The 24,247-nt window shown below is 35.5% G+C and overlaps 1 long non-coding RNA gene across 2 annotated transcripts in view; it reads right to left on the bottom strand.

The window, feature by feature from the left end:
- Window positions 1-1,264: 1,264 nt before the first annotated feature.
- The window catches only part of LOC112676962 (uncharacterized), a 109,311-nt gene continuing 86,328 nt past the window's right edge, over window positions 1,265-24,247 (bottom strand). Inside the window, exons 4-6 of one of the 2 annotated variants that reach the window (XR_004805868.2) lie at window positions 17,956-18,078; window positions 4,571-4,680; window positions 1,265-1,956 (exon numbers count right to left, since the gene is read on the bottom strand). This is a non-coding gene — a long non-coding RNA (uncharacterized LOC112676962). Of the gene's footprint in view, window positions 1,957-4,570; window positions 4,681-17,302; window positions 17,657-17,955; window positions 18,079-24,247 lie in introns of those variants that run through there. The other variant, XR_003146791.3, reaches the window with a different exon arrangement.

The raw sequence follows: 24,247 nt of genomic DNA, 5'->3' as shown, positions 1-24,247 counted from the left end.
ACAGCAGGCAGAGGAAGAGGGAGAATTAGGCTCCCCACGGAGCAGAGAGCCTGACACAGGGTTCTATCCTAGGACCTTGGGATCATGACCTGAGGTGAAAGCAGGTGCTTAACCAACTGAGCCATGCAGGCACCTGTGATAATTAACATGCTATTTAATTTACCACAGAGTAATCCTTTGAGAAAAGCCTCATTTATTCAAATATATATTCAAAAAAACCCTGCTATATTGTTTAATACAATTTACCTATATCATGAGCCATTTAAAATGGACCAGCAAGGCAGCTCCAGTGACTTAGCGGTTTAGCGCCGCCTTCAGTCTGGGGTGTGATTCTGGAGGCCGGGGATCGAGTCCTGGGTCGGGTTCCCTGCATGGAGCCCGCTTCTCCCTCTGCCTGTGTCTCTGCCTCTCTCTCTCTTTGTGTCTGTCATGAATAAATAAAATCTTAAAAAAAAAAAAAGGACCAGCATAAATTTACAACATAAAAACATAAATTTAATTAATAATAAAATAATTTAAAATTATATTAGGGTCAAAACCACCAAGAAAGTTAGTCAATATTAAGTGTACTTTTTGACAGAGTTTTTTTTTTTTTCCTTTTAATTAGTATATAGTGATATTGGTTACTAGCGTAGAATTCAATGATTCATCACCTACATACAATACCCAGTGCTCATCATAGGTGCCCTCCTTAATACCCATCACCCACTTAACCCATTCCCCTGGCCATTCCTTCCATCAACCCTGTTTGTTCTTTATTGTTAAGAGTCTCTTATGCTTTGTTTCTCTCTCTCCCTTTCCCCCTTTTCCATATGTTCTTCTGTTTTCTTTCTTAAATTCCACATATGAGTAAGATCATATATCTGTCTTTCTCTGACTATTATACTTACCATAGTACACTCTAGTTTCATCCACATCATTGCAAGTGACAAGATGTCTTGTTGATGGCTGAATAATATTCCATTGTGTATATATATATATATATATATATATATCATATATATTATGTGTATATATATACCATATATATTATGTAATATATATATAATGGATCTGATATGTATATATATTCCAAATATATGGAATATAAATATATATTTTTATATATGTAATATATACATATCATTCCATATATGTATATATGGAATATACATATACATATCATATCATTTTATATAATATAAAATTACATATATATTATATATAATGTATATTATAATTATAATATTATAATGTATAATATTATATATTTGTCATTGTTATCCATTCATCAGTCAACAGACATTTGAGTTTTCTCTGTTGTTGATAATGCTGATAATTGTTGATATTGTTGGTAATGCTGCTATAAACATTGGGGTATATGTATCCCTTCAAATTTGTTTGTTTGCTTTTTTTTTGTATTCTTTGGGTAAATAGTAGTTCTATTTTTAACTTTTTGAGGATCCTCCAATTGTTCTCCAGAATGGCTAGACCAGTTTGCATTCCACCAACAGTGCAAGAGGGTGCCCCTTTCTCAGCACCCTCACCAATACCTGTTGTTTCTCCTGTTATTAATTTTAGTCTTTCTGACCAATATGAGGCAGTATCTCATTGTGGTATTGATTTGATGATGAGTGATGTTGAGCATTTTTCATGTGTCTTTTAGCCATCTGAATGTCTTCTTTGAAAATGTGTTAATGCATGTCTTCTGGTCATTTAACTGGTTTATTTGTTTTTTGAATGTTGAGTTTGATAAGTTCTTTATAGATTTTGGATACTAACCCTTTATCAGATATGTAATTTGCAAAACTCTACTCCCATTCCATAGGCTGCCTTTTAGTTTTGTTGACTCTTTCCTTCACTGTGCAGAAGGTTTTTATCTTGATGAAGTCCCAGTAGTTCATTTTTGGTTTTGTTTCTTTCGGTGACTGAGTTTTCTAATCTCTTTAAGATACATTTGGCAGCTTTCATGCTGCTCTGCCGAAAGAGAAAACAAATGAATGGTTAGTTTATTTAATGACCTTTTTCCCAGAAAATAAAATAAAAGCAATATCTTTGTCTTCTTTAATATGACGGATTCCTAAGACTTCCAACTGGTGTTTGGAGAAGTTCTGATAAAATATTCCATGCACTTCTTCTAGACAGTATGTTACCATGCCAGCTGTTCTGTATGGTGAAGGGTTAAGTGATTAAGGAAATGAGCAAAAATAACAAAGCCTCTAGTCAGGAAGTTCTAATATGCCTTTTGAGAAACTGCCAACGACTTTCATTATGGAAGTAGAGGGCACTGCAGTTGAAGAACTAATGAAACAGGCAATGTCTGCCCGGATGTAAAACAAAATGAACTTCTCTCTTTCACCTTACAGGGGAGGCCTGGGTTTGACTTAGAAAAAAACAGAATTCTTGTTTAATGTAAGGAAGGGGAGAGTGCTATTTTACCAAAAAGCATTTTATTATGTTATTTGTAGCATTTCTCAAGAGTTTATTAAATATAAGTTTATATTTAGGCTTGTCTGCAAACAGTTTCATACCAAATCAGAATTTTATTAGAGGGCAGGAGGAATGTATAGACTTTCATCAAGGAAAAAACTGTTTAAAAGTGGCAATATGTGAACCCACATCAGGAAATAATCTGGTTGTAGATTTGGTATATTATTTCCAAAGGATTTATTTGTTTGTTTTAGGTCACCTTTAAATCTCACTATTTTAGAGGAAATACAATGAGCTATGAGAAATGAATTATTTTGTGACATAGTGGGGTGTATTACCTTGTAGGGCCACAGCTGATGTTGCAGCTCCCCAAACTGTGGTCTGGATAAAACTTTGCTCACTCTATGAGAAACGTGCAGCATGACGGTGAAAGACGGTAGGTGGGGGCCTGGCAAGAGGGCTGTGGACCCCCCAGCAAAGAGGCTTCCGCACGAAAGGGAACTAACCATCAACTGGACTAAGGCTTTCCTCTGATACACTGGTGGGGTCGATTAGTGAACCAGAGATTGATTTAAATATGTGTGGCTTTCCTGTAGATAAATTTAGGTTAGCTCTAAAAAGTTTCTCATCATTTTAACTCAGGGCCAGAACATGTTGGCCAAGACAGCATCTGTATCATCTTATTAGGAACACAAATGACTTTTCCCACAAAATGCACTTTTCCCATCAAGAACAATAAAGGTAGAATGCAGCCAAAATCAACTAGGAGAACATACATACTAATTATTTTCCTTTTCTTTCTTCAGCCTTTTTCATGTTCTTATGCTTGACATTACATTGTATTTCAGAATTACTTTCATGATTGAAAAGGAAATAGAAGAGATTGGGACCAGATGTAAAAATTAACAGAATATATTACAAATTAGTTAACGTTTTGTTATCTTTTGGGTAGTAAGGTAATATCTTTTATCTTCTTGGATTTCAGATGTCTGTCTTATATATTTAATTGGTGTAAAATTACTGACATCCCTTTGTTCCCCACCTAAGGAATCAGGAGTCCTTCCCCATCTGAAAAGTTATTTGTGTGTTTGTGTGCACATCCAGGTTCCATGATAAACTAGTTTTATTTTACTTTTTTACTATTTGATAAAAGAAAATTATTAAATGTATTAAAATCGATTTAAGAATTTCCATGCAGATACTTATTCTGACTTTGACTAGGCATTACTTTTGAAAATTGTTTGATTAAGTCATTGCATATGTACTTCATGTATATATATAGCCAATGAAAATTATATAAATCATATAATTATTATTATGGATCATATATTAATCTTTTTTAGAGACCTAGCCCTTCTTATATGGTGATAAGAAAACCAAAATAATTATATAGGTTATATAATTATTATATATAATTGTATAATATTATACAATATATAGTATTATATGTAGTATATATAAAATATTGTATAATAATTATATAATTGCCTGTTATATTTGAAATATATAACCAACATAATTATAGCCATGATTTAAAACTTACTTTAAAAATAATGATATTGGGACACCTGGGCTGCTCAGTGGTTAAGCATCTGCCTTCAGCTCAGGGTGTGATCCTGGAGTCCCTAGGTTGAGTTCCATATTGGTCTCCTTGCATGGAGCCTGCTTCTCCCTCTGCCTGTGTCTCTGCATCTCTCTCTCTCTTTCTCTCTGTGTCTCTCATTATTAAATAAATAAAATCTTAAAAAAAAGATATCCATTCATAAATATACTGATCTTATCTAAAAAGCTTAAAATAATTCTGCACATTTAAAGATTTATTTTTTTGTGGTACTAGATTATGGTGAAATATCTATTTAGTATGTACTTATTTGACTGAATTCTTCAGAAAAAAATAAATATGGTTTCTAAGGTTTGAATAATGTAAGCTGCCTCATTACTCTAAACAGCAGTCAAAGCATATATTTGATATATTTCATACCCATATATTTAGAAAATACATTTTCATTTGTTAGTAATTTTTATCATTTCATTTATTTCAATTTTGGAGACAAATGAAATTTGGCACAAAATGTGTTCTTCATAAACTTTTTTTCCAACAATATACTTAAATCCACATAGTACAGCTTTGCAATCAAATTTCACGAGTCTGCAAGCTTACCAATTTCTCCTGACTTTAGTAGGCATAGAAACAGAAACACACAAAGAAGTTATTTTTTCATATGCTTGATGTAAGTCACAGCTCATCCTAGTTGTTGATGTTTCCTGAAACTGGGCAGAAACATACCTCTTTCTGTTAGAAAGCATTTACCACAAAGAAGCAATTCATTTAAAATACAGCATCATAGTCAACTAAATATAATCATGCTCTTTTACCTGGAAACAAAATAACTAAAAAAAAAAAAAAAAAGACAATAGGAGACTGATAGCTACTTCATTAGCATGTATAATATACCTCTACTATGGTCATTAGCATGGAGGAAAAGGGAAAGAGGAGGAATGTTAGTGGGGGGAGCTAAAACTGTTGTTTTCTTAGAACCATTAGTATGTATGTATGTATGTATTTTTAAATATTTTATTTATTCATGAGAGATACAGAGACAGAGAGAGAGGCAGAGGGAGAAGCAGACTCCGTGAGAGAAGCCCAATGTAGGACTCAATCCCAGGACTCCAGGATCACGCCCTGACCCACGGCAGAAGCTCAACCACTGAGTCACCCAGGCGTCCCTAGAACTATTTGTATTTGAATATCTGTTGACTACAGTTGGATCTATCCATGTAGCTACTTCAGTAAGGGGTTTGCTATCATGGTTTTGTATAATAACTCCTATATGAGCTGAAATAAAAGAATCTCTTTATTTGATATTGAATTTGAATTTTCAGAGTGCTTGCTGGTTATTTACTTCCTATTGCAAATTAAATATATCAAGTATATGGAGTTTAAGTTATAATGGAGAAATAGCCTGCTACTTTAAGTAAATAGTGTGCCTGGGCAGCCTGGGTGGTTCAGGGGTTTAGCGCCGCCTTCAGCCCAGAGCCTGATCCTGGGGACCCCGGATCGAGTTCCACGTCGGGCTCCCTGTGTGGAGTCTTTTTCTCTCTGCCCGTGTCTCTTTGCCTCTCTTTCTCTGTGTCTCTCATGAATAAATAAAGTCTTCCATGCTTAGGACATTACTAGCGCCAGTCTGGTGTATAACCAGAGCACTTACCAGATGGCTTGTGAAATCCTCCCTCAGAAGGAATTGGTGCTATAAAGAAAAGTGAACTGCCCAGGTCCTTGACAGGTGTTATTATGACCCAATTAAAGTTTCTGTGTTTTGGTTAAAAGGGAAAAATAAATAAATAAATAAATAAATAATAAATAAATAAATAAATAAAGTCTTTAATAATAATAATAATAATAATAATAATAATAATAATAGTGTGCCAAATAGAATTAAAGCTTTTGGAACTGTAGTGTGAACAAAAAGTGGCACTCTATTTTTTTAAGATTTTTTTTTAAATCTATTCAGTTCAGAAAGAGAGAGTGAAAGCACAAACAGTGGGGAGATTCTGAGGGAGAGGGAGAAGCAGACTCCTCACTGACTGGGGACCCTCACATTAGGCTCAATCCCAGGACCCCTGGGGTCATAAACTGAGCCGAAGGCAGAGGCTTAACTGACTGAGCCACTCAGGTGCCCCAGTAAGAGGCACTTTAGCCATTAAATCTAACTGTGACATGCAATACACATATATATGGAAAATGAGTATAAGCATATAAATAGTATTCAAATTCCTGATACTGAAAGAAATATAAACTTTAAAAAAGATATCATTTTCTCTATAAAGTTGCTAACCTAAAATGGTCGGTAGGCTCCCATGTTAGTGAGACTTTAGGGAAGAGGACCTCTCTCTCTCTCATGTACGTCTCACTAATATGTGCAGGTGAGAGCATGTGTTGCTGCACTTTTTGTGTGTGTCAAGTGTGGGATAAGATATATCAACATTCTCAAAAATGTTATAGACATTGGAGGAAAATTTCCAATGTGAATAATGTATGAGGAAATAAAGATTCATGTAAAATATATAAATTATTGATATATGTAGGAAGATTGAGAAAAAAAATGTCTTTAATTGGCCTTTTATTTAAAAAGTGTGTACAGGGACGCCTGGGTAGCTCAGAGGTTGAGTACCTTCAGCTCAGAGTGTGATCCTGGAGTTTCCAGATTGAGTTCCATGTCGGATTCCCTGCATGGAGCCTGCTTCTCCCTCTTCCTGTGTCTCTGCCTCTCTCTCTCTCTGTGTCTCTCATTAATAAATAAATAAAATCTTTAAAAAAAATAATAAAACAAATAAAATAAATAAAAAAATAAAAAAAGTGCGTACAAATGTTAAAAAAGATCTATGAAGCCATTGCAAATCATGCTTTGAAGAATATATAATGGTTATTTCTTTTGCTGAAATATTTCCTGATAAATAGCATAAAACCCTCTGACTTTCAGAGTAAAGGACTGATAAATCACATAGCTAGTATGCTACCTCAGAATACAAACTGTCTGATTTCAAAGCCCACTTATGCTCTTGATTACTTGCCGTAGATGAAGAAACTAATGTTCGTGAACATAATTCATGATGATAGTGATTTTTAAGTCATATAATAAATACAAATCTAATATCTTAAGATAATTTCTATAATCCAGAAGCATGCTAAAATGAAATTACACAAGAAAGCTATATCAATTAATCAATATTTTTTTATAGAAATGGTTTTAAATAAACACATCTTAGTGAATGGCCTAAATCTTAGTAGTACTTAATAAGTCAAGGATTTATGCAGAATGCAAAGCTATAATCATCATGAGAGTTTCTAAGGAAAGAGAAGGTCTTTTGCTCTGATGATTCTCCACAAATTTTATTCACAGGAATGAGCCATAATTTCATTAAACAGAGTCATGTTAAATATTTTTGTGTGAATAATTTACCTTCATAAATGATTCTTATAAACTATTTCAACAAATGTCTTTATCATTCTTTTAAAAAGCTTCAAAAATTTATGTATATTTTATAAAAGTTTCTTACATGGTTTAAAAAATTATTTTAGAAAGGGAGTGCCTGGGTGGCTCAGTTGGTTAAGCATCTGACTTAATTTCAGCCTAGATCATGATTGAGCCTGTGCTGGGCTTTGCGCTCAGTGGGAAGTCTGCTTGAGACTCTTTCCTTCTTCCCTTGCCTCTCCACATCTCATGTTCTCTCCTCTCTCTCTTTCTCTCTCTCTCTCTCTCTCCCTCTCTCAAATAAGTAAATCTTTTTAAAAAGTACCATTCAAGAATATTTAAATGAATGCTATTTTTCTCCCAAACATGTCAGCACAATATTGAGTAATTTAGTATTGACAAATACACAGATACACATTAAGAAATGGAAAAGATCTAGCATATTTAAATACATCATAACCTCAGGATGCCTGGATGGCTCAAGCAGGTGAGCGTCTGCCTTTAGCTCAGGGTGTGATCCCAGGGTCCCTGGATCGAGTCCCACATCGGGCTTCCTGCACAGAGCCTGCTTCTCCTTCTGTCTATGTCTCTGCCTCTCTCTCTGTGTCTCTTATGAATAAATAAATAAAAATCTTTATAAATAAATAAACAAACAAATAAATAAATCCATCATAACCTCAAAGACAACATTATAGAACTGTAGGATTCATATGGCCCTCTTCTGAAAATACCACACATATCTTTTCTTATCCCTGTTCATCCAAACTATGTGTTTCTTGCAAAATAGAATGCCAAAAGAATAAGTTGAAAATGGAAATGGAAATTGAAAATGGAAATTGAAAATAAATTGAAGATAGAAATAATAGTCACCGATGAAATCCTCTTTTTTATATTTAAATAATTAAAAATAGAAATTTTACATTTAAAATAATGCCTGAGGGGTGCCTGGGTGGCTGAATGTGTTAAGTATCTGACTCTTGATTTCAGTTCAGGTCATGATCTCAGGGTCCTGAGATGGAGCCCCACATTTGGCTCCTTCCCCAGTGGGGAGTCTGCTTGTTTCCCTCTCCTTCTTCCTCTCCCTCCTGCTCATGTGTTCTCTCTCTTACTGTCTCTCTAAAGTAAATTAATTAATTAAAAGAATAAAATAGTACCCTAACTTATTTATTCATGTATACTCCCTGTGGAGTAGGGAGACCAATGCTGGACTCCATTCCAGGACCATGGGATTATATATGACCTGAGCCCAGAGCAGTTGCTTAACCAACTGAGCCACCCAGTTACTCAAGGTAGACATCTTTAAAATGGATCAAAAGCTCAGTGTTAGACACTCACAATAAAAAACTTAAAGTCAGACATTTACATACAGTGTGTCACTACTTTTTACTTTGCTTAGGCAAACATATGTTATTTTATATATTCCGACTTTAGACATGAGGATCCTGAGGCTCAGACAAGTTATTTGTGCAATTGCATACATTGGGATTTGAGTCTGTGAAACTGCCAAGCCACACTCTTTTCCCTGTCCCACATTTGGTGTATACTAAAATGGAACTCAGAGGACTGCACAGTGAAAACTCTGGCTCCAGAGTGAAGGTGCTGAGACAGGTTGCTATGTCTGCATGAATCCTGTTGGATGTTTATTTGAATAGTATTTGAATATATAGTCTTTGGGGCATCACTAATAGAGCTGACATTGTCCTATAAATAATTTAGCATGGATGGTTGACAGAGAGGCTCTATCGTGTAGGGGAGTGAAATTTGCCACCCCAAAATGTATCTCTTTGCAGAGGGATTATTTTGGGCTTATTATTTTAAGAACACAAGTTTGTTTGTATATTTGTTTTCTTTTTGCCTCCCACTTAATTACCTAAAAGAATTTAGAAAGAGTATCTGCTCCAGGAAGTGATCTCTCACCATAGCTAACTATAGTATAATATGAACAATGTATGGTAGACGGGGAGGAATTTAGCAAGGCCTATTTCATCAAAGTCTTTATGCCTTCATTGTTTCTGAATGGCCTCAAAAACACTTGTTTACCAAACATTTACTCTTTCCATTCTTGCAGTAAATTGCCTCTTTTCTCTTTGTCGTGCTAAACCTTTTCCCTCTTCTCCTTAGTCCAGAATGACAAAATAATTCATTTTGTCTGATGATCTTTGGAATCTTTCATGTTTATGTGGATTTCCTGAAGGTACATAATTATTTTAGTTTTCTCCTATTAATCTGTCTCATGTCAATTTAATTCTTAGACCAGCCAGAAGAAACTTAAAAGACAGAGAAAAAATTTTCCCCCTCAGAATTGTATAGCTGGCAAGAGCACTTCCTCTGGAGTCTAGTACTGGAGTTGGAAGCCTCACTAGCTGCCAACTTTGTACACATTCTTTGACTTTCTTGTGGCTTAGTTTCCATCTTTCAAGTTTCTTGTGGGGATTAAATAAATTAATAGATGTAAAAAGTCCTTCAATGGGGGAAATCCTTCGTAAGTACTGAATAAATGTTAGCCATCACTGATATTATGGATTTTGTTTCCAGGGATCTTAGCCTAATGCAGAATAAATAGCTTCTTAAGAAATTAGTTTGCAATTTAACACTCCCTACTTCCTGATGAATGACAGACACCACTAATCAAGCATGGCACTCTTTACCTCATGGCCTAGACAAAGCCTTACACTAAATACTTCAACCAAACATCTAAGAAATAATTAGGTTTGGCATGTAATAATGAACTTACTTGCCATACTGGGCAATAAGACCTTTTTTTTAAAATGAATAACTTCATACATTAAGAATAAGAGCCAGAGCCCCCTAGCTAGAATAAAACTACTTCAATACAGATTTATGATAGACCTTTCTAACAGTTTGTTTTCAATGAGATAATTTCCACATGAAGAAATGAAATATATTTATCTAAAATGAAGTAAGAATTTCTTTTCTGAATGATCTGTTAGGAAATTTGTCTCCATATATCATGTTCTCTAAAATTACAATTGATTTGATCTCCTGGATTGCAGAATTGGTAGATTCTGTTTCCTTTATTCTAACTGTACTTCTCAGTTGTTTGTTTTTCCAAGTGGCCAACTCTTTCTTGAGTCATTTCTTTGCTAGAGTATCTCCACATGGTTTTGTGGATACCTCTGCTGTAGTCTTTAACCACATTATCATCACTTGGTAAAATTTCTCTCTAGCCATATTGTGGATTCTAATGAAAGAAAATTGCTTCTGTCTCTAAATTCTAGGAGCCTAGAATGGTCCCTTCTGTGTAGTGTATATTCAGTGAGCATTTTACTTAATGAAGTTCTGATGACTTTACCTAAGTCAGATGATATGGATCCTTCACATTTTTGCTCTGACACTACATCCCTTCTCATTATTTTTCCAGCTCCTTCAAATGCTTTGGATAGCTAACATCTACTGCTTTAGACACAAATGTATCCCTAAAACTCTATCAGCCATTACACTGAAATTATGAGATCCTTACCATGAGGTTAGCAGTATCACATCATTGTTAAAAATCTTTATTACTCTAAGAATATTATAACTATAAATTAAACCTTATTCTTGCTCCCATTCTAGGATAGAAATATTTTCACTGTGTTATTATCTGCAGGTGGAAATTAAATCATAATTACAGGAAGAACAAGAACTTTAGTATTAAGAGAACTCTTATTCAGCCTTCACAGATCATCTTAGATATCATTTTAGGTACCGTTTCTTGTTTGCTCATTCTATTGGGGATTCTTTCCATTTTCTTTGCTACTTCCAAGTGTTGTACCCATTGCTCTTTTTGCATGTACTCTTGTATCTGTAATTATTATTTTTATTATTTTACTCTTTGGAGAATTTTAGGTTCAAAGTAAAATTGGGCAAAACATACAGAGACTTCTCATATGCCTCTCCCCCTAGCCTCCCTATTACTGACATCCCCACCACAATGATACATTTCTTAAAATCAATAAATCTACATTGACACATCATTATCACCTGAAGTCCATATTTACATTAGGGCTCACTCTTAGTATTGTATATTATGGGTCTGGACAAGTGTATAACGACATATATCCACTATTTTAGTATTATACAGAGTAGTTTTACTACTGAAAATCCTCTATGCTTCAACTATTCATTCCTGCCTCCTCCCAGACCCTGGCTGTCCTTAATCTTTTTACTGTCTCCACAGTTTTGGATTTTCCAGAATGCCATATAGTCAGAATAATACGTTATGTAGCCTTTTCAGATTGTCTTCTTTCCCTTAGTAATAGGTATTTAAAGTACTTCTGTGTCTTTTCATGGCTTTATAGTTAATATTTTTTTTTAGCACTGAATAATATTCCATTGTGTGGAGATACCACAGTTTATCCATTTATCTACTGGAGGACATCTTGGATGTTTCCAGGTTTTGATAATTATGAATAAAGCTTCTATAAACATTCATGTTCAGGTTTTTGTGTGGATGCAATTCTTTTTCATGTTATCTCCTTAACAAAAGTGTGAGCTTGGGCAGCCTGGGTGGCTCGATGGTTTAGCCCTGCCTTCAGCCCGGGGTGTGATCCTGGGAACCCGGGATTGAGTCCCATGTTGAGCTCCCTGCATGGAGCCTGCTTATCTCTCTGCCTGTGTCTCTGCCTCTCTCCCTCTTTCTTTCTCTCATGAATAAATAAAATCTTTAATAAAAAAAATGTGAGCTCTGTGAAGACAGCTTTCATCTTTTTGTTTCTTAAACTAAGAACAGTGCCTGGCACAGAGTAGGTACTCGGAAACTTTTGTTGAATTGAAAATGTGTGGCAAAGTGAATGGAATAAAGAGGCACACATTCCATTTCAGAACACTTGCTTGCTTTGAATGAAAGTACATAAAGGATTTCTAATTCAGGATGATCTATTATAACCATCTCATGGAAGCCATTATTTTCAGAAGGCATGATGATAGCTTTGCTGTGTTGAAATAGATTTATAAAGGCTTTGGCTTAAAACCCTGCTACTCAAAGCATAATCAAAAATTGATAAACTTGTAGAGAAACAAAAATGGGATTCAGTATTTTTTCTTATTCTACAATGGATAAGGGATTTCTGGATTGGTCTTTAAATCCTCAAATAACATTTTCCTCTCATGAGTAAGAGAAAAAAAAAATATATATATTCTTTTAAACTATTCACTAGAGAATTGTTTCAAAATTGCAGTTGTCATACTAAGGTTCTTTGATTTGATTATAAGAACCAGTCTAATTTTTAAGCTCTCACATAAATGTATGTGCATGGGTGTGCACAGACACACACACATGCACACACACAGAGGATATCCAGCAAAAGCTTCACAGAAAAAATTACGTTTATTTGGAATATGGCCTAAATACAATATTATGTAATATTGTCCTAAATACATGCACATATGGGCATAAGTTTTGTTTCTATAAATAAAATTCCATTTTTCAAATGCTAATTTTGAAATGCTTAAACTCCAATTTTCCAAGGCAAGGTTATCAGGATTTTCAAAATTATTAAAATAGGATACCAAAAGCATGTTGAATTTTTCCTTCTGTTTATTGTTTGGTTTTGTTAGTATGTATATTATATATAGACTACAAATCAAAGTTCGTTCCATAATAATTTCAAATTTGAAATGCTAGCCATTGTCTCCCAATTATCTCCGGTTAAGCATTGGTGTAGTAATAGGTAATTAGATTTCATGTAGATGGTAACTTCATCAAAATGCAGGAGAATGTTCTTCTGTTTGCACATTTACAATCATCCGGAATACTTGAATTATGAACATGTTTGCAACATGGCCTTTAAATTTTCTTGAATTTATTTTAAATGAATAGAATTTGGAGGATTTACAGACCTTTAAATGCCATGAAAATATATGATTTTGTTTCAGTAATATATGAAGATGAATGATACAGTCTTTGGGTTAGATATGCAGATCTAATCTCATTAATAAAAGTACCTAATCCTTGCATCTAGAAAAGGAATAATTGAAGCTATTTGTAAAAGTTACCCCTGGGATCAGAATATTTAGCATTTATAGTATCATTTGATGGTTTATATTTTATCCACTTGAATCAACATGACTGAAGGGACCTCAGAAGCAACACCAAGTTTATTTAGAAAACGTATTTTTTATGGAACTACTAATAAAGATTTCAGAGGAAAACAAAGAGTACACATGACCTTTTCATCTTCATACAAATTATAGAATTGCTATAGTCCAAAAGATGAGGAGCGAATTCTTTATTTAGGGCAATTTCATTCTAAATTCTGACAGAATTAAATTTTTCTGATAAGTCTATAATTATGATCCAAATTCATTTTATTTAAAAGTTAAGGGACAGTTGAAGAAAAAATTTATCATCTATAAAATAGAGCAAAACTGTTAGGCAACATTCCATAATTATTAGGAATATCAGTGGTTTACTACGTTTTTTTACTAACCCTGTGTCTTTGTTCAAGATACTTAATATGGAGGCAATAAGAATCCATACCTTGTAGGTTTGTTATGAGGAATAAATGTGTTAATATATATTACATGCTTAGAACAGTGCCAGGCATAGGATAAAATAAATAAATGTATACAATAAGTAGATTTGACATTTTAAACATAAATTATGAGGAAGGATTGCTGCCCTTCTCTTTCTTTAAGACTTACAGTCACAAATTAAAAATAATATATAAGACAAGTGATGCTGATTTATAAGGACAAGGAATTTAACATATTTTCGAACTTTGAAGACATCATCTGATATTAACCATTTATCTGAAGTGACCAACTTTGTCTTTCACAATATCTTCAGATTTGTTAATTTAATGGAATTTTGCTTTCTATTATATAAGTTCTTTGCATCTTTAGGTGTAAATACTATTATATACAATTAGGATATTTACTTGCAGGTATTCTAGAAAGGCAGAATTTTATTCAGAATGTGTCAAGTTCAATACAACTTATGCCATAAAAGCATCAAAATCTCTCAGTATCAAAATGTCACATATACAGTAGTTCCTAAAAAATTATTATTTTTCTTATGTAATCAAAGACAAATTTTGATTATAACAAAGCATTCTTTTAAAATTAACAACTCCTAAAATAACTTGCCCATTTGTGTTATATAAAGCACTGGGATATTGATTAATATTATATAGAGAAGTGTTCTATAGAGATATAATCTGATATTAAGCAGAGATGCGTAATTTTTCTTTTTTTATTCCAGGATATCTTGGAATCTTTAAAAAGTCTGTATGCATTGTTATTCTGTATGAGGAGGATCAAAAACTTATTTGACCAAAGATGTTGCTGGGGGAGGTGGGAAGGCATAAAACAAAAACATCTCATGAAGTTAGGGTTTCACAGAGACACAATGGTTTGGAAAAGCTGCCATTTTGTGCCATATTGACAGTACATACTTGGGCAACTGGAGACTTCATTTCAGGTGCAAAAGTAATAACAACAGTTATTCTCCTCTGTGATTCTATGTGTGGTGCAATCTTTATCCCGAAGCCATCTTCAAAGGGGTTAAAAGAATATTAACCATCAATAAGCCAGAGTAAACATAAGTACTTAACATTTTGGTTATCTGATATACATGTGTCTCCTCAAAAATAAAATTGTACAGTGATCAGAGAAACTCACTGTTGAACTTTATTTCAAAGCTAGAGTTTCTTATGGCAAATAACAAAGTATAATAGAGAAATTCTGCAATGTCTATAGTTGCACAATACAAAGTTGTTCATGCAGACATTAAGTGAAGCAGACACAGAGTTCCAGAAGCTTTATTAGCGAATAGCTTGGACAATGAATCTCTCAAGCCAAACTCTGATTGGCAATCGAGTCCCTTTTATAATGTCACAGCTGTGCACCAAGCTCCAGTGGTATCTGAGCACAGCTGGGATCTGACAATATATATAAATGGGAATTACTGCACTTTTGTTTGAACTTCTTCATGTTTTACTTTGAAGTACAATAGCAAACTTGTCTTTTTTATCTTAATCTGTGATTTGTTTTCCTTTTTTTTTCTGTAAAAATCTGCCATGCAGTCATGACAAAATCCTTTGATGATTATTAAAAATTTAAAATTTTTCCTCCACCCAGAAAATGTTAGTACTTGAAAACAAGTAGAAAATTGTAGAGGAAAAAGAAAAAAGAAGAAGAAGAAGAAGAAGAAGAAGAAGAAGAAGAAGAAGAAGAAGAAGAAGGAGAAAATTGTAGAACATACAGAAATCACATTCTTTCTACTATCTTAGTATTTTCTTTCAGAAAAGAGGTCAAATATGTTTTTCCAATATTGAAAGGAAAACCTAGGCAGTGTGAGAATTCTTCCTTTTAGAAGAACCAAAAAAGAAGTTTGGTCATTCATATCAGGCTTTAATATAAACAATAAAAATCAAAATAATAATAATAATAAATATATAAACAATAAAAATTCAAATTCTCTATATGAGCACTACTGTATTCAGTAGTGGAAGTGAAAAACTTGGAAAATGCTCAGGTCAGGATCTCAGGGTCATGAGATCGAGCCCCAAGTCAGGCTCAGCACTCAGCACGGAGTCTGCAGGAGATTCTCTCCCTTCCTACCCCTCAAATAAATACATAAAAATAAAACAAAAGAAAATTAAAATTAAAATCTAAATACTCAAATATGAGGTCCTATGTGGCCTATTAGTGGCTCTGGAATTCCCAGTGTTGGGTTGTCATCCCATCTCTGGTGGCTCCTCAGAAGATTGGAATTTCAAACTAGAAAGTCTTTGACCAGTCTCTGCTTTTTTTTCCCCAACCTATGGTTTCTTAGCACTCTTTGATCATCTTTTCAGCCTCTCCACTTCTCAGCTACCCAAGAAAACTGCTGGAGGGGAAAAGGCTTTATTTTCTAGGTTTTTCTGCCCTTTAATATGATAGCAGAAAGAAGAAAAGAGGATAAGATCCAATTATGTGTCTTCAAAATGACAGCCTGAAACTCATGTGTCTCCCTTGTCTTAATTTGAAAAAAAAAAAAATAATGCATTTCTCTCTTAAAGGTTGGAGAGAAAACAGGAGCAGATGGGATTGAGCCTCTCAGCTCTGTCCACACATAAAGTTCACATAATTTTGTTGAAGTTAAACAGAGTCACCTTGGCTTGGAAACTCACACTTCTTAGAGTAGACTATGAATTCCATTTCGTTTAATATATTTAGTCAGGTTGAATAAGATTATGCTAAATATAGACATTAAATTGAGTCTCTCTTTGGGAAGTATTCCATTAAATCTAGATAGTATTAGTACTGGCCACTGCCTAGTACCAACTTTTTGCTCAAATCTTTGCTCAAGACTTCGCTGGAAAATCACATTCCAGAGAACTGCCCTTATTACACTGTTATTATTGTGTCATTATTCTTGTAGTTCTGGTTACTCTGCTCTTTCTTTGTCTTTTATCTGCAGCATCTAGCGCCTTCTGACTATAAAAATAAGTGACTATAAAAATCACTTATTTAATATGTCTCTGTTTTTAAAGATTTTATTTATTTGTTCATGAGAGACAGAGAGAAAGGTAGAGACATAGGCAGAGGGAGAAGCAGGCTCCCTCTAGGGAGCCTGACGTGGGACTCGATCCCAGGACCCCATGATCATGACCTGAGCCAAAGGCAGATGCTCAACCACTGAGCACCCAGGTGCCCCAATATGTCTCATTTCTTATTTCCATCTCTCCCCTTGCTATGGAGTAAACTCCACAGAGTGTGGAGTTTTGCTGATCTTATTCACGCATTTATCTCAAGTGTTTAAAAAAAATGCCAGGCAGAGCACCCACTAAATATTGGTGGAATGAAAATCTCTATCTCAAAAATTTCTCATCAAACTCATGTCTCTTTAAACATCTGCCATAGTTATTTCCTTTTCCAGTTTTTGTAAACCAAAGAAGGCCTTGATTTTACTTTACCATAGTATTTACCACCAAACCACCAAAAGCAGAATTTACTGAATAGCTGTTTGTTTATGGTACCTGGTTATCTGCAAAGTCCATAGTTGAAATCATTGTTGCATATATCCAAGATATAGGAATATACAAATAAAAACTGTCAGTGAATTACAAGTCCAACTGCTTTGGACATGTAAAAGCCCTAGAAGTTTGAGCGTGATATTCAAGTTACTATTTTAATTGTTCTCTTTCTGGTATTCTTATGTAAGAACTTAAATATGATTTAGCCTGGTTCCTGTATTCCAGACTCTGTAAGCCTCCATTTAACTTGAAGGTCAACGCCTCATGAATGGAGCAGATTGGGGAGACTTTCCTAATGCCAGAGAACTAGACCTAGAGGAAGGAAAGAAGAAAAGTCAGGTCAGCATTTGGAAAAAGGGTAAACAAGTTAGTGTTTCCTCTTCTGGCAGGCACACAGGCCAGATGGGAGTATCACATAGCTTTGTCTACTGTGTAGTTCTCTAGGTATGGACACACCAATTTGCTTCCCAAATTCTCTGTGGCAAGGAACCACTGGGGGAAAAAAAATCCAGCCTGTTACATACCAGTGCTATAAAAAAATTTGAAATGTTGCGTCAGTGTTGAATTTTCATAGGCATCTCTAAGTGCTTATTCTTAATTTTTGTACTTACTTAGTTGAGTGGTAACAATCAGTTCAGATATTAGCACCGGATAGAGGTCCACACCGTGAGTGTCATGGGCAGCCACACACTGAGTAATAATCCATGTGTCCATTATTTGTCCATCTTAAAACACTAGAACAGAGAGCCAGGCAGAAGAGTTTAGTGTGAAGATGAGAAGGCACACCTGTTGGCATGTTATTTTCCCCAATTTGGGTGCAAAATGTAAATATACTCACATTTCACAGGTCCAAGGAACAGACTTAACAGTACACTCTCCTTTCTATTTTTTTTTAAGATTTTATTTATTTATTCATGAGAGACACACCCAGAGAGAAAGAGAGAGAGAGAGAGAGAGAGAGAGAGAGAGGCAGAGACACAGGCAGAGAGAGAAGCAGGCTCCATGCAGGGAGCCCGATGTGGGACTAGATCCCAGGACTCCAGGATCACGCCCTGGGCTGAAGGCAGGTGCTCAACTGCTGAGCCACCCAGGGATCCCCCTACACTGTCCCTTCTAAAACTCAGTCACAAACCAAGAGGCTACTGGAGAAAGCTTGTGAACCACCATGATAATCTGTCTGGGACTTGTACACCAAAGCCATGAACTTGATTGACTCCATAGAAGGAGCTCTCCCTCAGATGCTTTTTAATCTGTTTCATGTCTAATTTTCAGCAAGCTTGATTATCTGGTTTTCCAGCTCATAGACTGGAAACAGATGATGACAGCTGGCACCAGGAAGAAATAACTGTTACTGTTCTCTGGCAACTGGAATAGTTGATAACTGACTGAATAATCAGACAAAAGGATGAAGATAATGCACACGTAGTCTAGGGCCATTTAGTGGATGGCTGACAGTTCCTATCCACCTGTCCATGGCTTTATGTTCTAACATGTGGCTCTCCTGCGTGCTTACTGTGAACCTCCTGTTATTTGAACTCTGCACGCATCACCGTCATCTATGAAATGTGAAAAATATTTTTCAAGACTGTTTGAATGTCAATATATACCAAAGTATGTTGCAATTGCTAAAATAACTATATCAATGACCATTATAATAATTGTAATTTTTTTTATATTTCAGCCTAGTAAAGTTGTGTTTTTAGTATATTGCTCCTGTATCATCAAGATAAGTTAAATCTTGTTCTTTTTGAGATATTACTTAATTCATTATAAAAGTAGTTCAACCTATGAGCACCTGGGTGGCTCAGTCGGACATCTGCCTTCAGCTCAGGTCAGGATCCCAGGGTCCAGGGGTCCAGGCGCACTTTGGGCTCCCTGCTCAGTGAGGGAGCTCAGTGAGGGAGCTCCGTGAGGGAGCTCCCTCTGCCTCCTCCCCTGCCCTGCTTGTGCTCATTCTCTCTCTCTCTGTCTCTCTCAAACAAATAAATAAAATTTTTAAGAAAAAAGTTCAATCCAAATTTCTGAACATGTCATTCTTAAAGCAGTATATTTTATTAACTGAAGCATTCACTTATTTAATAAAATATCTAATAATTTTTGTATTATGTATGTTCTTTTAACAAAATGAAAAATAATTCTAGGAAATCACTTAAATGGAATGCATCATTCTTTGATGGTGATAGATGGTAGAATTCGGAGTTGCCAATGTTCACCTTAACATTTTTTGAGCCTGCCCCATTGTGAATTACTATATAGTACTGTCATGGCCAGTTCATGGTATTGCAAAGACCAAAATATTGAAGGCCATTTACATGCAAGATTACATTTCTATTTTATTACCTAATTTCTATATAATGGGGTTATCAGGATGTTTCTTGGAAGGATTATAATATGAAATGAGGGCAGCCCAGGTGGCTCAGTGGTTTAGCTCTGCCTTCAGCCCAGGGTGTGATCCTGGAGACCCAGGATCAAGTCCCACGTCAGGCTCCCTGCATGGAGCCTGCTTCTCCCTCTGTCTGTGTCTCTGCATCTCTCTCTCTCTCTCTCTCTCTCTCTCTCTCTGTCTCTCATGAATAAATAAATAATAATATGAAATGAGTCTAGAAGAAAGAGAATAACATTTCCGTCACCACAGAGAGTGCTTTCAGCACATAGAGGGTTTTCTAGTTAGCAGTCAGGGTCTGGGTAATGGATCAGAGCTGGTAATTCTCATTTACAAACTCTAGAAACAACAACAAAATATAGATCATTTGACTAGAAGAAATTAAGATTCAGCAGTGAAAGAAGGGCATGAAGACAAACCTTTTTTTTAAATTTATATTCAAGCTAGTTAGCCTATAGTGTAGCATTCATTTGAGGAGTAGAATTTAGTGACTCATCACTTACATATAACATCCAGTGCTCATCTCAACAAGTTCCCTCTTTAATGCTCATCACCCATTTAGTGCATCCCATCACCCACCTCCCCTTGAGCAACCTTGTTTGTTCTCTATAAGAGTCTCTTAAAGTTTACCTCTCTCTCTGTTTTTATCTTATTTTATTTTTCCTTCCCTTTCATCTATTTTGTTTCTTAAAATTCCACATCAGTGGAAAACAGTGGCAAAGTGTGAGTCGCATGGTAGGAAACCAAGCACAGATTAACAATTCATATCACATGAAGAATGGGTTGTATTCTCTATAATCCACCATTTGTTTCTTTCTCCTCTTAAGTCCCTATATAAGAGTTTTTCAGTAGGTTGGTTAGGAGATCTCAATTTCTAGCCAGTTGCTCTAAAATGAGTAAGCCTTGTTAATTCATTTTTTGACTTAGAAATTGGAAGTCAGAAGGGTGCATAACCTCAGATAAGCCAGGAGATTCTGATCTATGTGCAGTGATTGAGGTTCTTGAACACAAGTCTGAACAGGTCTTTTCCCACACATCTACAAGCTTGTAGGAGATTCAAGGCAATATTTTATCCTGTTGTAGATAATACCAAGAGGTCTGAATTCATCATCCTCTTCAGATACTATCAAACTAATTTGCAGCAAAACATGAATTGCAGTTCTTTTGCTGTATTCCACAGCTTATGGAGTTGATATCAATTCTGAATCTATCAGAATTACAAGCAGAGCAATATTTTAACTTGATACCACTTTAAATATGGCTAATTTTTGAAAGAAAATAGCTTCTAATATGGGACTATTTTATTAATTCTACTAGCATTTGAATCCAAAGCACTTTAGACAGATGAACTTGCTGGGCTGAAGAACTATCGAAGATTCATGCATATATAATAATTCTTTAGCCTGAAATATTAATGAATTTAAACATTAAAAAATCTTTTTGCAAAGAAAAAAGCATAATTCTGAATTTTTAAGTTATTATTTGATTTCCAGAAACCAAGCTGGCTTGCTTTTTTGTTTTGTAGAGAAAGGGAGGCAGGGGAGGGGTAGAGGGAGAGGAAGAGAGACTCTTATAAGTAGGTTCCATACCCATTTTGAACCTGAGATCACAACCCTGAGACTATGAACTGAGACAAAATCAAGAGTCAAACGCTTAACCAACTGAGCCACCCAAGCCCTCAAGAAACCAAGCACTTAAAAAATGTAGATTAGTTTTCCCCAAATCCACTATATTTATCACTTTAAACTGAATTCTTAAATTTTACCCCCAAAATGATATAAATAATGAGGTCTTCTTTACCTTTAGTAAGACTACTATCTGAGAAAAAGCCTAAATTTATGGAAAGAGAAAACAAGTATTTAAATATGAATTTTTTAAAAAGATTTTGTTATTTATTTGAGAGAGAGAGCACGAGCAGGTGGAGGAGGGAGGGCAGGGAGAAAGGGAGAAGCAGACTCCCCGCTGAGCAGGGAGACCAATGCTGGATCCTAGGACCCCGGGATCCTGACCAGAGCTGAAAGCAGATGCTTAACTGATAGAGCCACCCAGGCGCCCTTTAAGTATGAGTATTTTAAATAACCATTGTTATGTTAACTACTTCTCATTGTTTATGAAGATATATTAGCTAGGAATTTACAGGTGGAATACTGATGATAATGAAAAGAAATATTTTGTAGTTCAGATAAAGTGTAATAGATTCTGTTGATTACAGCTAATGCCAATCACGTTTAATATCGTCCTTTTGTGCACTGTAGTAGAATTGTGTATTTGAGAGAGGTGACTTCAAAAGTTAGAGATAATATTTTCTGGTGTTGAACTGACAATGGATATATTTTAATTAAGAATAATAATGACAGCCAGAAAAACTGAGAGTGTACATGAGAACAACTAGACACACACACACACACACACACACACACACACACACACACACCTCTGTCCCAGCTTTGATCCCCATCTCAGTTCCACATGAGGTAGTCACTTAATCAGCGTGGGAGATTCAGCTGCACGAGCCTATTCCTGTATTGTTCAGTAGGACAGATGTCTCCAATTACTATGGCAATGTGCACCTTGGATGAGTCAGAGGTGAAATGTGTGGGATTTTTAATTGAATTTTATTTGCATCAAATTATTTGCACTGAGCAAGCCAAGGATAAATTGCTGATGGCAGATCTATAAGACATAGACTTTGGAAGGCCTTCTGGGGTAGCATGACTCAGCAGAGATGATCTTCTCAGACAGTTGGTCTGACAACATCCGATCTGATTTGAGGAGTCTGATCACTTCTAAAAAGTACAAAGATATTGATGACTGCCACTATAATCTATTTTGGCTTCTGGTACGCACTCATAAAATATATTTGTTTATGTAATAATGACTTGCCACAGAAGTCATATATTTGGTTTTATATTACATACTCAATGACTCTAAAGTCTTCATTCCCACCTCTGACCTCACCACCAAATTCCCAGCTCATCAGCATGAGTCTACTTGAAATATTCAGCTATCTGTCCTTAACTCTAATGTATCCCAAGCAGAAGTCTTGCTTCCTGATTCCCCCAAATCTGTTACTCTCCCAGTATTTCCTCAGCGAATCCTGAGATCTCAAGCAATTGATAGAGAGATGCTTGAGTCATATAATTGGGAGTGACAAACGCCATGCTTATTAGTGACCAAGCCAGGTCAGGGACATGCCCAAAAGAGGAGTGCTAGAACTAAGGGCAAAGGCCTGCTTTAGTGGAGGGCCCTTAATATGGAAATGTGAGTCCATGAGAAAGCAAGTCCCTCCAACATACCCTATCATAGTGAGTGGCTCTACACAGCTCTGGAGCATATGCTACAAATCAACAGTGTTTTTGATTTCTCTTTTATTTCCCATCTGCCCAAACCATGTTCTGTTCGCTTTTTCTTCAAAGCATATCCTATATTCTTCCACTTCTCTGCACCTGGAAAACTGCAGTAGCCTCAGACTGACCCCCCCACCCCAACTACCATTCTTTTGCCTCTGTTATCCATTCTCAGCACTGTTCCTTGTATCAAATCATATTCCTGTTTAAAACTCTCCATTGGCTCCATTGGCTTTTCAAGTCCCTAGGATGACTCAGGAACCTCTATAAATCCGCCCCCCCCCCCACCACATCTTCGTCTCATACCTACAACCTCTCCCTCACTGAATTCCAGCACATTAGTCTTCTTTTAATTTTTCTTTCTTTTCTTAATATTTTATTTATTTATTCATGAGAGACACAGAGAGAGGCAGAGACACAGGCAGAGGGAGAAGCAGGCTTGAGACTCGTGGGACTCGATCCCGGGTCTCCAGGATCACACCCCGGGCTGAAGGCAGTGCTAAACTGCTGAGCCACCGGGTTGCCCTTCTTTTAATTTTTCAAGTGCAGCAAAAACACTTGGCCTTTGCACCAGCTTTCCTCTCTGCCTAGACCTCTTTTGCCCTAGATGTCTCTGTAACAGATTCTTTTTTGTATTCAGGTCTCAGTTTACCTCCTTAAAGAGGCATTTCCTGACTATCCAACTTAGAATGGCTGTGTGGTTATTTCTAATCACTGTAATACTTATTTCTCCCTGGTATTTTTCATTCGGTTTCATTCTTTGTTTCCATCCATCCATTCATTGCTTATTTTCTGTCTTCTTATCTTAAAACATGCATTCTTATTTATTTATCATATTAAGGATATCTCTGAACCTACAACAGTGTCTCTGATATAATGAAATTTGAATAATGTGTGTTGAATGAGTAAGTGTGTGTTTATAGGATAAAATACCTCTGACAGATGCAGGCTTTGTGCTGGGGCCTTGGATGTGAGGAGAAAATTGATATGATTGACTTGTGCTTAGTATCTAATAGCATTTCAGTATCTATCTCTGAACTAGAATTCTTTTACATAAAGTTTTGAGTTTTATAGTGGTGACAGCATTTATGAAAAATAAGTTTGGCTTCTAGATAAGTTAGTATAGAGCAAGCAGCTGTGCAGTGCTTCTAGACAGAGATGAAATTTAAGCAA

Source organism: Canis lupus, chromosome 16, assembly GCF_003254725.2.
Source record: "Canis lupus dingo isolate Sandy chromosome 16, ASM325472v2, whole genome shotgun sequence".
Classification (NCBI taxonomy): domain Eukaryota; kingdom Metazoa; phylum Chordata; class Mammalia; order Carnivora; family Canidae; genus Canis; species Canis lupus.
Note: the sequence above shows the minus strand (reverse complement) of the source record. Positions and strands in the feature narration are given on the sequence as shown.